Source organism: Dipodomys spectabilis, unplaced genomic scaffold (assembly GCF_019054845.1).
Source record: "Dipodomys spectabilis isolate Male_0828 unplaced genomic scaffold, ASM1905484v1 ptg000081l, whole genome shotgun sequence".
Classification (NCBI taxonomy): domain Eukaryota; kingdom Metazoa; phylum Chordata; class Mammalia; order Rodentia; family Heteromyidae; genus Dipodomys; species Dipodomys spectabilis.
The window spans coordinates 883,096-895,105 of NW_024870758.1; positions in this window are offsets into that span (position 1 = coordinate 883,096).

The following is a 12,010-nucleotide window of genomic DNA, read 5'->3' on the forward strand; positions in this document are numbered from 1 at the left end:
AGTGGCACTGTGGCTCAAGCGGTAGAGTGCTCACCTTGAGCTGAAGAGTGCAGGGACAGCGCCCAGGCCCAGAGTTCAAGCCCCACGACTGACACACAACACACACACACACACACACACACACACACACACACACACACACACACACACACACACACACACACACACACACTTTAGTAAAAGCATGGGAAGTTGATTTGGCCTTGACGTAGAGTATTGATTTCCTTAGCCTATGCTTCTATTCATGAGTGAGTTATTCTTTATAATGACAAGATGCTGAGGAGTGTTATTTAGAAATACTTTGAGCTCGGGAAGTTTGAACTTGGGCCTCATGCTTGTTCGCTCTCTAACGGGCTACTCCCACTTGACCCATGTCTCCAGCCTGGCTTTTTGTTGGCTATTTTGGGAATGGAATCTCATAGATTTTTCTGGGTAGGTTGGCTTCGAACCTTGAGCCTCCTGAGTAGCTAGAATTATAGGTGTGAGCCACTGATGCCAGGCTTGATTTTCTAGAAATCTTGGTGAGTTATTGAGTCAGCAGTGCTTTCTATATCCTAATACATTTTCAAAACCCCTTCTATCATCTCAAAACTATCTCAGAAGCCAGTATAAAAATGGGACCAAATGGTCATTAACTTGCTTATTTCCAACCTTCCAGCTGTTCGTATGGCTCAATAAATGTTTACTGTTTCCTGGGGACAGTAGATTTGGAATGACTGCAGATTCAGCTCACTCTCCCAAGTTGTCCCAGTGCATAACCTTCTGGTATTGATTAAATCTTGCTACACAGATGCAAATGTTGTATCTGTTAATCCTTTTATATGCCACAGACCATATAAAAAGAGGACTTGCCTTGCTTTGGATTAAACATATCTGAACGCTTTCCATAAAAAGTTGTATAGCATGGGCTGAGAAGGTGGCTCAGTGGTAGAGCGCTCACCTTGCATGCATGAGGCCCTGGGTTTGATTCCTCAGCACCACATAAGCAAAAAGAAAAAAGCCGGAAGTGGCGCTGTGGCTCAAGTGGTAGAGCACTAGCCTTGAACTGAAGAGCTGAGGGATAGCGCCCAGGCCCAGAGTTCAGGCCCCACGACCGGACCCCCCCCCCCAAAAAAAATGTATAGCATGCTTAAAAATTGACCAGACATTAGCCCTCAGGACACTAAGGCAAAAGACCCATAGTTTAAGGCGAGCTTATGCTATGTGGCAAAAGAAAAGGTAGGCCAGTTAATTTTTAAATATATACTAGTCAGTCTGAAGATGACAGGTACAGTGTGCTCGTTTCTTTTTGTTTTGTTTGGTGGGGGCAGAGTTGGTGTTACTGGGGTGATACAGGCACTATAATACTGAGACATGTCTCCAGTCCTTTCTGTTCTGGTTACTTTTTCGATAAGGCCTTGCTTTTTGCCAAAGAGTGGCCTGGATTTTGATCCTCCTGTTTACACTACCTACCATGGCTGTGGTGACAGGCATGTCCAACATTTCCTATTGAGATGGGATCTTGAAACATTTTGCCCAGGTTGGCCAGGAACTGAAGTCCTCCAGCTCATCCCAAGTATGTAGGTTGGGATATTATGCATGTCCCACTATGTCCAGCTTTTGCTTGATTTGGGGGTCTCATGGGCTTTTGGGCCAGAGCTGGCCTCAGCTGTGCCTTCCTGGTAGTTAAGATAATAAGCATGAGTCACTGGTACAGTGTACTTTGTATTTTTCCCCTACTTTATATATATATATATATATATATATATATATATATATATATATAATGTTATATATAATATATATTATAGTATGTAATGTAATATATAATGTATATTATATATATATTATATATAGAGAGATAGATAGTTCCTCTTCAGGTTTTCAGTTCTCTACTGATACATCCCACAAATATCAGAAACATTATATATACATACATATATATATATATGTGTATTAAATAGTATTAAATATATACACACGGCCTGTTATGGACATGTTTGCCCTCTTTTTTTTCTAATTATAAAGGATCTTTGTATAAGGAAACTTTTCACCAAATTGAAACACATAGTAATTTTATTTCTAAAATGCCTTTTTATTGTTATTTTTGGTTTTATTCTTTTAGGGGAGGCAACTTCAAGTTCTGTGCTATATTTGAATGAACAGGCTTGTAAGCAGATAAGCTTTATCTCCTCTTTTGACCTTCTTAGTAATGGAATTAATCTGTTTTTAAAATTATGTGTATAGAAGTGCTTGTGTCTGTGTGTATGTTATAATATGGTCTGCTGTGGAAAGCATTAGGATTGGTGAAAACATTGGTCTAATTCTTCCTGTAACTTGGCACAAAGGATTTCCATCCTTCCCAACGATAGCCTGATTCTGCTCTGAACTTACAATGGATAGATTTGGAACCTAACAAGCAAGGTGATATTTCAAAGTCAATGCTTCTGGGTGTGGAAGTGATAGGGCCTTGGGGATAGAGACTTGGGGAAAATTGCCTCTTAGGCAGTTGGGTTAAAAAAAATCCAAAGCAGTTGAATGGATCAAGAAAATGTGGTATGTATACACAATGGAATTCTATGCTTCCGTCAGAAAGAATGACATCGTCCCGTTTGTAAGGAAATGGAAAGACTTGGAAAAAAATCATACTAAGTGAAGTAAGCCAGGCCCAAAGGAATATAGGCTCCATGGTTTCCTTCATTTGTAATAATTTGTGTATGTCTAGGTTAGTCCTAGCAGAGGAACACAGTAGCTCAATAGCTATGTGTATATGACCATATAAAATTATGCTAGTCGAAATGAACTCCAAGATATGGAAACAAGAGGTTTTGTTTTTGTTTTTATGTACTGTGTGAAGTTACCATTTTTCTTTTGTGTGTTTTTTCCCCTTTGGTTTATCTCCTGTTGTTACTGTTTTTGATTTTTGGTACCCTGTATCTTGTATATACATTTTTATGATTTGGGGAAGGGAAGGGGAATAACACAATGGTGAGACAGAAGACAAAAAGAGTTCAGACAAGTTTTTGTCAACCTGTCTACAGTTGATCAGGTCCTTAACGAGAAGGAACATAAAATGTCCTCGTGATTTCAGGAACAATTCCCATTCTAAAGTGGACATTGGAGAAGGATCAGTTAGGCTATATGCATAAGGTAATAAGCAAATATTCATCCTGGCTAACCTGAGCCTACAATATCATCTTTGGAAGAGAAACCATCAATAAGTACAGCTGTGTGGTTGACTCTCTTTTAGCCACACCTGGGAACCTAACTTCCACCATCTGGTTAAGGCTGTAAGATGGAATTGCTCTTTTATGTACTTGGGAAAGAATATCTTATTTGCATAGAATTAGCAAAGTGACTTTATCAGAGGACAGTTTATTACCTCATTCAGTCATGACCAAATACAAATATGGGTGTGATTGCTCCTTAGTCTTTACTGCAGGCCTGGCCTGACCCACTTGCTGCAGAGTGGGACTTTCAGATCATATAACTTTTGAACTTTCGGTCTATATTGAGGAACTATTGCTCAAGGAGTAAAATTTCTGTCTCCAATTAGAAGCATGTTTTATGGAGGAAGCAATTTGCTAAATGCTTCCTTATTTCAAGAGTCTGGATCATCTACAAACCATTGCGTAGGCTGCCCTTGAGACTCAGTTAGCTCAGTAAACTTGGAGCAGAACGTTTGGATTTCACAGGCTAATAGGATCTGGGTGTCACAGTGATGGGACCAACACAAGGAAACATGAAACAGTTCTAGTTCTTATTTCTTTAATGTATGTGGGACTTTGAACACACTTCATCTCTAACCACCTCCCAGGAGAAAAATACCTCAGCAGCCCACAAGCACATGAATGTGAATAAAAGCATTCATGTTAAAGAAAAAAAAAAATCACATGACCATGTGACTTTTATCTGTGTCTTCTTCTTTAACTGTCACCTTGAGAATTGGTCTGTCTGGGAGAAATCAGAGAAGCTGAGAGGTCCTTTCGAACCTCAAAAGGATTTTGAATAACTTAAGGATATTGGACGTGAGTCCAAACTCCAGCAATAAATGCTTTGTCCTCATGCACACCCAAGGTCTGCTTAAAGAGAACGTGACTTTCTGCTAGACTGGACACTGAACAGTGTGTCTTCAAGTTCCTAAAACTGAATTAGTGATGGCTGATATGGCACCATTCTCTGTCTCCAAGGGTTGCTAGGTTTGGCACTAGGGGTAGCAGGTTGGCAATGGGGAAGCCAGATTTAGCTCTATAATCCTTGCTATCTGGTTGAGGGGCTTTCTACTTGGAGATGAATGTCTTTCTCTGTTTACTGGGCTGCAGGTTTTGTTTTTTTTTTTTTCCTGGCACTATCTGTACCTCCCTCCTGTTCTTGGCTCTACACAGTGTGGGCTTCACAGCCTTCATGAAACAGGCAGACGTGTTGGCGTCATGTGGGACTCCTGGGCTGTGTTTCTGCCATTAAATATGTTGTCATTTTTCTTCCATTTACATTCCATACCTTGTCTTTGCGGGGTGGGGGTGGGTCTTGGCTCCTTGGGGAATAACTACTGAAAGAGCAGCTGTCTGTCAGCCTCCCCCAGAGCCTTTGAGTTGGGTTGTTGTCAGCCTGTTGTTGGAGGACTTCCCAAAGCAGCAGACTTTGCTGTCACTGACATTTCTAAACTTAAAAGCCACATCACCAGATAATATTACATTTCTTATCACCCTTTAAATAGCCTTCAGCCTACGAAGCTTGTGGCCTGTCTGCATGGACAACTTGAGTTGGGAGAAGAGTTGGGCCTTTCCTGAAGGAGATGAATTGGCTTGCCATCTCCCTGTGACGTATTGTAAACATGGGTCTCTTCTCAGTGTCAGTCGGCTCTTTCCCCCATGTACCTGAGCAGTCAGCTTATAACAAGAGTTCATTTGGGGCCCAGTTGTGAAAGCTTCCGTCTGTGGTCAGTTGGCCCCTTTCCTTTTGGGTCTGGACCTGTAGTAAGGCAGCACATTACAGTGGCTACCATGGAGGAAACTTGTTCACCTCATGGCTGGAATATGCAGAGAGGAAAGAGTGGGGTCCCACAGTCCCCATTGATGGCACAACCCCAGTGACCTGAAGACCTTCGACTAGGCCCTATCTCTTAGAGGTTCCTAAGCCTTCTAGAAGTACCACAGGCAGGGGATCAAACCCGTAACCTACAGTCCTTTGCGGGGCACATTTTGGGTTGTCCGGGGTTTGTGCTTGGGTTTCTGTGTGACTGAGTAAAGTTGGTATAAATAATGGAGTACTATTAGCTTCTAAGACCAAGTGACTGACAACCACAGAGTCTGTGACATGGGAGGGTAAGTCTGAGAGATGGCCTCGTTGTACCACCGGTGGCTGTCAGAGGCCAGCATATGAGTAAAGTGAAGGAGCACAGCAGTTTTGGGACAATGAAAAGCTCTCATTCCATTTGATTGTTATCTAGGTAGTGCAGTCATTAAAAATACATGACTAAGAGGGGCTGGGAAGGTGGCTCAGTGGTAGAGTGCCAGCCTTGCATGCACGAGGCCCTGGGTTCGATTCCTCAGCAGAAAAAAAGTAGCATTGTGGTTCAAGTGGTAGAGCGCTAGCCTTGAGTTGAAGAGCTGAGGGACAGCGCCCAGGCCCAGAGTTCAAGCCCCATGACTGACAAAAATAAATAAATAAAATAAAAATACACAACTCAGAAAAATCCAGATGATGGGATAAACAGTAAAGAGCCAGGCATAGTTGTATATATCGGTAACCCCAGCTACTTGGGATGCTGTTGCAGGAGAATAGTAAATTTGAGGCCAACTTGGGCTACATAGGAAAAACCTGTCTCAAAAGGGATAACAACGTAGCTCAAGGTCAATGCTTCCAAAGCTGCGGATTCAATCCCCTATAAAACACACATACATGCACATATACACACTAAGGATATGTTCCCATTGGCATTAATGATGAACAATCTGAGACAAGAAATAAGGGCGTAGGTGGCAGGTGTTATCAACAAAACACTTTCATTGCCTGGGCTCAGATTGTTTCCAAGACCTTGGTAATCTCTTTCAAAGTTCCAGTGCCTGGCCTAGGTTGTGTGGTGTGCTTCCTTTGTGTGGGGTTGGGGCTGAAATTGGCCTCTGAGCCAGTTTGATGGCAGACTTCCTCAGTGGAGCAGAAATGTCAGTCGCCTCTTCCTGCCCTCTGTCTGTGTACATGTGGCTGCTCTGACTCAGCCTGCTCAGATTTCTCTCTCAGCAACCATTGCCCATTGATAAAACGGCATGTTGGCCTCAGTCGGCACCCACTTGGCCCCAGGGCGAGGTGGAGCTATGGCCTTCTTACTAGGCCAAGTTTGGACCTGCAGAGCTGGTTTCTTCACTAATCAAGGATAATCCCTCCCGTACCCCACTCCCATTCTGCAATGTCAGGAGCACTTCCAAACAGTATCAGACATTTGTACTTTCATTTTACTTGGTTGGGGGAAAAAGGCATTCCAAAGATCCTGATGAGCACAGACATTTAGAATAGTCATATATTTACCTTCTACATTCCCTGTATTTTTGATCTTGCTGATGATATATGTCTCATTAACTTTTGAGAGGTACTTGTTTTGGCTGATGTTAAAATGACTGGGCTTCTGGCATAAGGAAGTTGTAAATAATAGGGTTGGCTTGGGACCCAGAACTACACTTATAGTTTCCTTTGCTTGGTCTATCCTTGTTAATGCTGTCTGTTTTCCTTCTGTTTTAAAGGATGCTCCTGTCTTCCTCACTTCCCTCATTCTCCAGCTAGTTGAAGACTCCTGGTAGGGATTAATTCTGTGGCTACTGCTTGGCTGAGCTCATGCTGTCTCTACATGTTGTTTTCTCTTCCCATCAAATTTCATGCTTGATGCATAAGACAACTTACTTTATAAATAACATTTGAGTTCTCCCTGGGCTCGTGTGGGGTTTCTCTCTGGGTTGACAGGCAAAGGCAAAGACATGGCCTTTCAAGATTTGAGTGAGGGACAGACAGCATTTGTTGCGCAAGCTGAGATGGGTGCTGACCATTTCTAGTCAATGCCTCTTTTAGCTGGTTGCTTTCTGAGTGTAGAGTCCTGTGTTACTTGAGCTCAAATGTGTGTTGGATAACTAATTGTTTGCTTACCTCTTTGTTTCAGTCTGAGTGTCAAGATGGCTGGTAGGAATCGTCACACACTGTGAGCATAGAGAAAAGGCTGTGCTACAAGGACCAAGCTGACAGGAAAGGGGAAGGAACATAGGTACAGAGGAGGTGCAGAAGGAGGGAAAAAGGATGCTATAACTCAGGGATTTGGTTAAGAGTTTGGGCCTTGGGGCTGGGAAGGTGGCTCAGTGGTAGAGCGCTCGCCTTGCATGCATGAGGCCCTGGGTTCGATTCCTCAGCACCACATAAGCAAAAAGAAAAAAAGCCGGAAGTGGCGCTGTGGCTCAAGTGGTAGAGTGCTAGCCTTGTGCTGAAGAGCTGAGGGACAGTGCCCAGGCCCAGAGTTCAGGACCCATGACCGGACCCCTCCCCCCACAAAAAAGAAAAGAGTTTGGGCCTCTTGAGTAGCCTGAGAATCAGACCAATTTTTAAAAAAAATCATGAACAGGTACCTTTTCTTAAAAAAATTGAGCCAAGCATGGTGGTGTGTGTCTATTTCAGCATCAGAAGGTGGAGATAGGAGATAGGGTAAGTTGGCCTGGGCTATCCAGTGAGTACCTGTCAAAAAAATGTAAAACAAAAAGCAGAAACAACACAAAAAGAGAAAAATTGCTGGTAAAATAAATCGAAAAAGTTTAACAATATAAGCCTCCAAATTTAGAGCCAAAGACATTACCCTAGGGAATTGTTAAATTTGTAGAACACTTTTCTTCCACTTTACCACCTAACTCTTCATAGACTTTCGAAACACTGTGACCGGCATTGGGTTGTGGATCCCCTTTTGAGTAACACTGACCTTGGAAAGGGGAGGGGGGATCTTAACTGTTTCTGTGTCTATGCTTTGGGATGCCCACCCAGACCCTTCTAGATCTTGGTTTTCATATTCTGCAATGAAAGTGATAACTGATTAACAGGTCGCTGTTCTGCTGGCAGGATGCAGGGGACCGGGAGCAGGTGCTTGCTCCTGTGCCCCTTGCTCGAGTGGGTTTAATTAAGAAGGGACCTGTGGGGAATTAGCTCACTGTATACCTCCTCGATCACCTTGACCAGAGGTCTGCCCATGCCTTTCAGCTCATTTGGAAAATGTGTATTGCAGTTGTACCTTTCTATAGCAAATGGACTTGTGTATGTGTTTATCCATAACTATTTATATCTAGTCTGTCCTTTCCTTCTTTTCTCTCCTTCCTCTCTCCTTCTCTCCTTCTTTCCTTCCTTTTTTTCTTTTTTTTCCTCCCCTTGTTTCCCCCCGTCTTTTCCCCCCAGTCTTTCTCCTTTCCTTTTCTTCTCTTTCCTTTTCCCGATCCTGGAGCTTGAACTCAGGGTCTGGGCACTTCCCCTGAGCTATTTAGCTCAAGGCTAGCATTCTACCACTTGAGCCAGAGCTCTACTTCTGTTTTTTGTTTTTTTTTTTTTTTTATGCTTAATTGGATCTAAGAATTGCATGGACCTTCCTGCCCAGGCTGTCTTTAAACTATGATCCTCATATCTTCAGCCTCCCAAGTAGCTAGGAGTACTAGTCTTTAGTTATAATTTAGCCTGGTGAACAGTTTGGTTGTGAGAGAGGTGACCCTTGGGAGGAATTTGTTATTGACCCAGGTTAAAAAGGCCCTGACTTTGACCTTCCTTTTTTTTTGTTTTTGATACTGGTGGTAGAATCAAGGGCTTCACACCTGCCAGGCAGCACCCTTAATACTTGAGCCATGCTCTAGCTCCTTTTGCTCTAGTCATTTTTGGGGAGTAGGGCTTCATGTTTTTCCATAGGCTGGCCTGGACTGTTCTGGCCTGATGTAAAGGTCTTGTGAACTTTTTGCCAAGGTTGGTCCCAAACTACAATCCTCCTGCTTTGTTTCCCGAGTAGCTAGGATGACAGATATGCACCACTCACACCCATACCTCCATGGCCTCCCGTGTTACCCTGTAGTAATTGTCTTTCCAGCCTGTTGGATGGAAGAGCAGATAGTGGAGCTGGTAGGAGGACAGTCTTATGACCAGGCCTGGAGGTGTGAGTGTCACTTTCTATTCCCATTCTATGGTCTAGAACACAATCACCCGGCCTCCCTGGTTGAGCTGTGGAGTGGGACTGTGTGCACAGGAAGAATACTGCTTAGGTTTTGATGCATAGTTGCCATTTCCCTTATCTGCCCTTTCTGTTTCCTTGATTCATTTACCAGAATTGCATTCATTATTACATTCTTTTTATCTAAACTCTCTCATTGATGCATCTCTCCTGACCAAGCATGCTGGTGGTTAAATGGGACATTTTTATGCACTGAGGAAAGAAGCAGTGGAAGTTGGAAGAGAATGAACGTTGCCTCAGAATGAATGGCTGGTGATCGCGCAGGCCTGCCATCAGCGGCTTGGAATGGCTGATGCCAACTGCGAGAGTGAATTGGCCATGTGCCATAGGCTGCATTTGGGTTTTTTCAAATCAAGGTATTTGTGAATTGAGAGTAATGCTTAGTCTTTGAAAGCAAATGGCCCTTACACGGAGGGGAGTCATGGCATTAGGGGCAGCTGGGAAGGGGCCCACGTTGAAAGGTGGCAGAGGTAATGTAACTTGATAAAAAGCTGACAGAGTGGTAATATCTTGGTAAGTGTGCCTTTACTCCCCCCCCCCCCCCCCCCGCCCCGTCCTCCTTTCCTGTACTAGTGAATTAAACACAAAGCAAAACCTTTTTTTAATTTCCTTTGAATTCAGACCTTGCAATCAGAAGAAGAGGCGAGATTCTGAGAGGGACAGTTGAATGGAGGGGTAGGGTGAGGGGAGGATTCTTAGAAGTTATAGGGCAGAGGCTTCTAGATCTAGTGGTCAGCAGGGTATGGTTCAGGGACCAGTCGAGAAAACTGGGTGAGGCATTTCACATAGAGCTTCTCCAAGAAAAAAAGGAGCGTTTCTTTCAGTGAAGGGGTGGAAGAGATGATGTACCAAAAGGAATAAGTGTGACAGTCTAGAGATTTGTAACCCTAAGAAGACATTGGCCCCTGGGACTGCAGAGGAAGTTGATGGTATTCTCAGAAAGGTACAATGGAATAGTCCCGAAAGAGTTTTGTCCTTGGAGAAGATGCCCTGGGCTGATAGGGAGGGGAGAGGGCTCTGGCTGCTTCCCTTTTCTTACCTTCTCATCTGCCAACCCCAGGGGAAACTATTTAGCCAGGGCGCTTGGGACTGATAGTTTCCCAGGATACATTGCAAAAGGTCAGGCAGGTAGAGAGCGGATTTGAGAGGAAAACAAGAGGGCTGGTATGGGAGTGCTACTCCTGGACAGACACACTGAGCAAAAGATTGCATTAGGAAAGGACAGTTGATTTCTGGTTCCTTTACTCTTTGCAACTTTCCCTTTGCTGTGATTCTCTGCTGCCATCTGTGTAATAATAACCTTCTTCCTGTCCTGTCCTGTACCTTTATTTTACTCACTTGGTTCTCCAATACTATGTGGGGTATTTTTGTTTTTATTTTGGTCTGTATTCATTTGTTAAATCATTAACGTAGCATCTTCATTATTGTCAGATTGTTGTATTTCCAAGTTTGTCTACTGATTTGTAATTACAAAGCCAATTCTCCAAGTGCATCTCTAGGCGCTCACGGGCATACACAGGGAAGTGGAAATCTTAGTTGCCTAGAGCTCACCATCCCAGATCCTACAAGGGACTACTCTGTCCTCTTCAGCTTTTTGGTTGTATATTGTGTTCTTGCGTATGGCTAGTGCCATACGTGTCCTGTGACTACAGGCATTATGCTGAAGCCCAAAAAGGCTGTGATGGACCTCAGGGGCAAATGGGTACAAGACAAGTGACATTCAGGTGAGGGTTAGTGCTGTTGGCTGTTGATTCCATGTTATTAAGTCAACAATGCAAGGTATCTTCAAACAGAAGCACATGGAAAACAAGGGCATGTGTCACAGAGAGATTTTCCATCAGTTAAAAAGATTGCTACTATTCATTAAGAGCAATATCATTGCCCACTTACTCATCGTCACTGTGACTTGTAGAACCCAACTACTCCAAGTACAGCAAAGCTGCTGTTCTGTTGTTCAGGCAAGTGGAAGTCTTGAAGTTAGAAGTTGCCCAAGGTCAGCAAGTTGGATCCAGTCTAGTTGACTGGCCCCAGGCCCTTTCTCTCACACTGTGTTCTCTTCTACTCTGCTTCCCCCTGCTCTTTTCCACCCATCAGAATCTGTTGTGAGTGCTACAAAAAACCCATCCTAGCACTGTGACGAAAACTCTTGGTAAGGCTGGTAGTTAGGTCTGGCCCAGTAGACATTATGCTGCAGTAACAGTAAATAGTTGACATTTGTGTGAAAACTGCCGTGCATCTTGTATTGATTAGCTCAGTCACACTGTGAAACACGTTACCTTCATTTTGTAAGTAAGAACAAGGCTCTTGGGAGACCATGATTTGGTGAGGGCTAGAGAGACAAGAGACAGCAAACCTGGTTCCCTTGCTTTTTCCTCTTTCAGGATGCTCTTCCTTTGTGTTCTGTGGGGTTGGGATGCCTTCCTGGCGGCTGCTACTCCAATTGACCTCTTCCATTCTGCTTCTTGGCCTATAGAAAGCACACAGAAAGTTAAGACTCATGTGTAAAATGAGAGATCTCAAGATAGAAAATAAGAACTTTTTTCTTTAAACTATTCATTTCCACATTTTTCAAAAATTTTTCATCAGATAGAATGCCTGCTTAGATGTTAATTTTTAATTTTTAAATTTTTTTCCTCTGTTCATTAGGGAAGTGTTTGAAAGGCAAGATAATTGGAGAGGGCTTCTAGTACTTTCTCTGTGGTATACTCTCTCCCTCAATGTTATTTCCTGCCTTATTTCTCTAGCTTCCCATGTGTATGTAAATGGACTTGTTGAATACAAAAATGAAACATGTACCTGTTA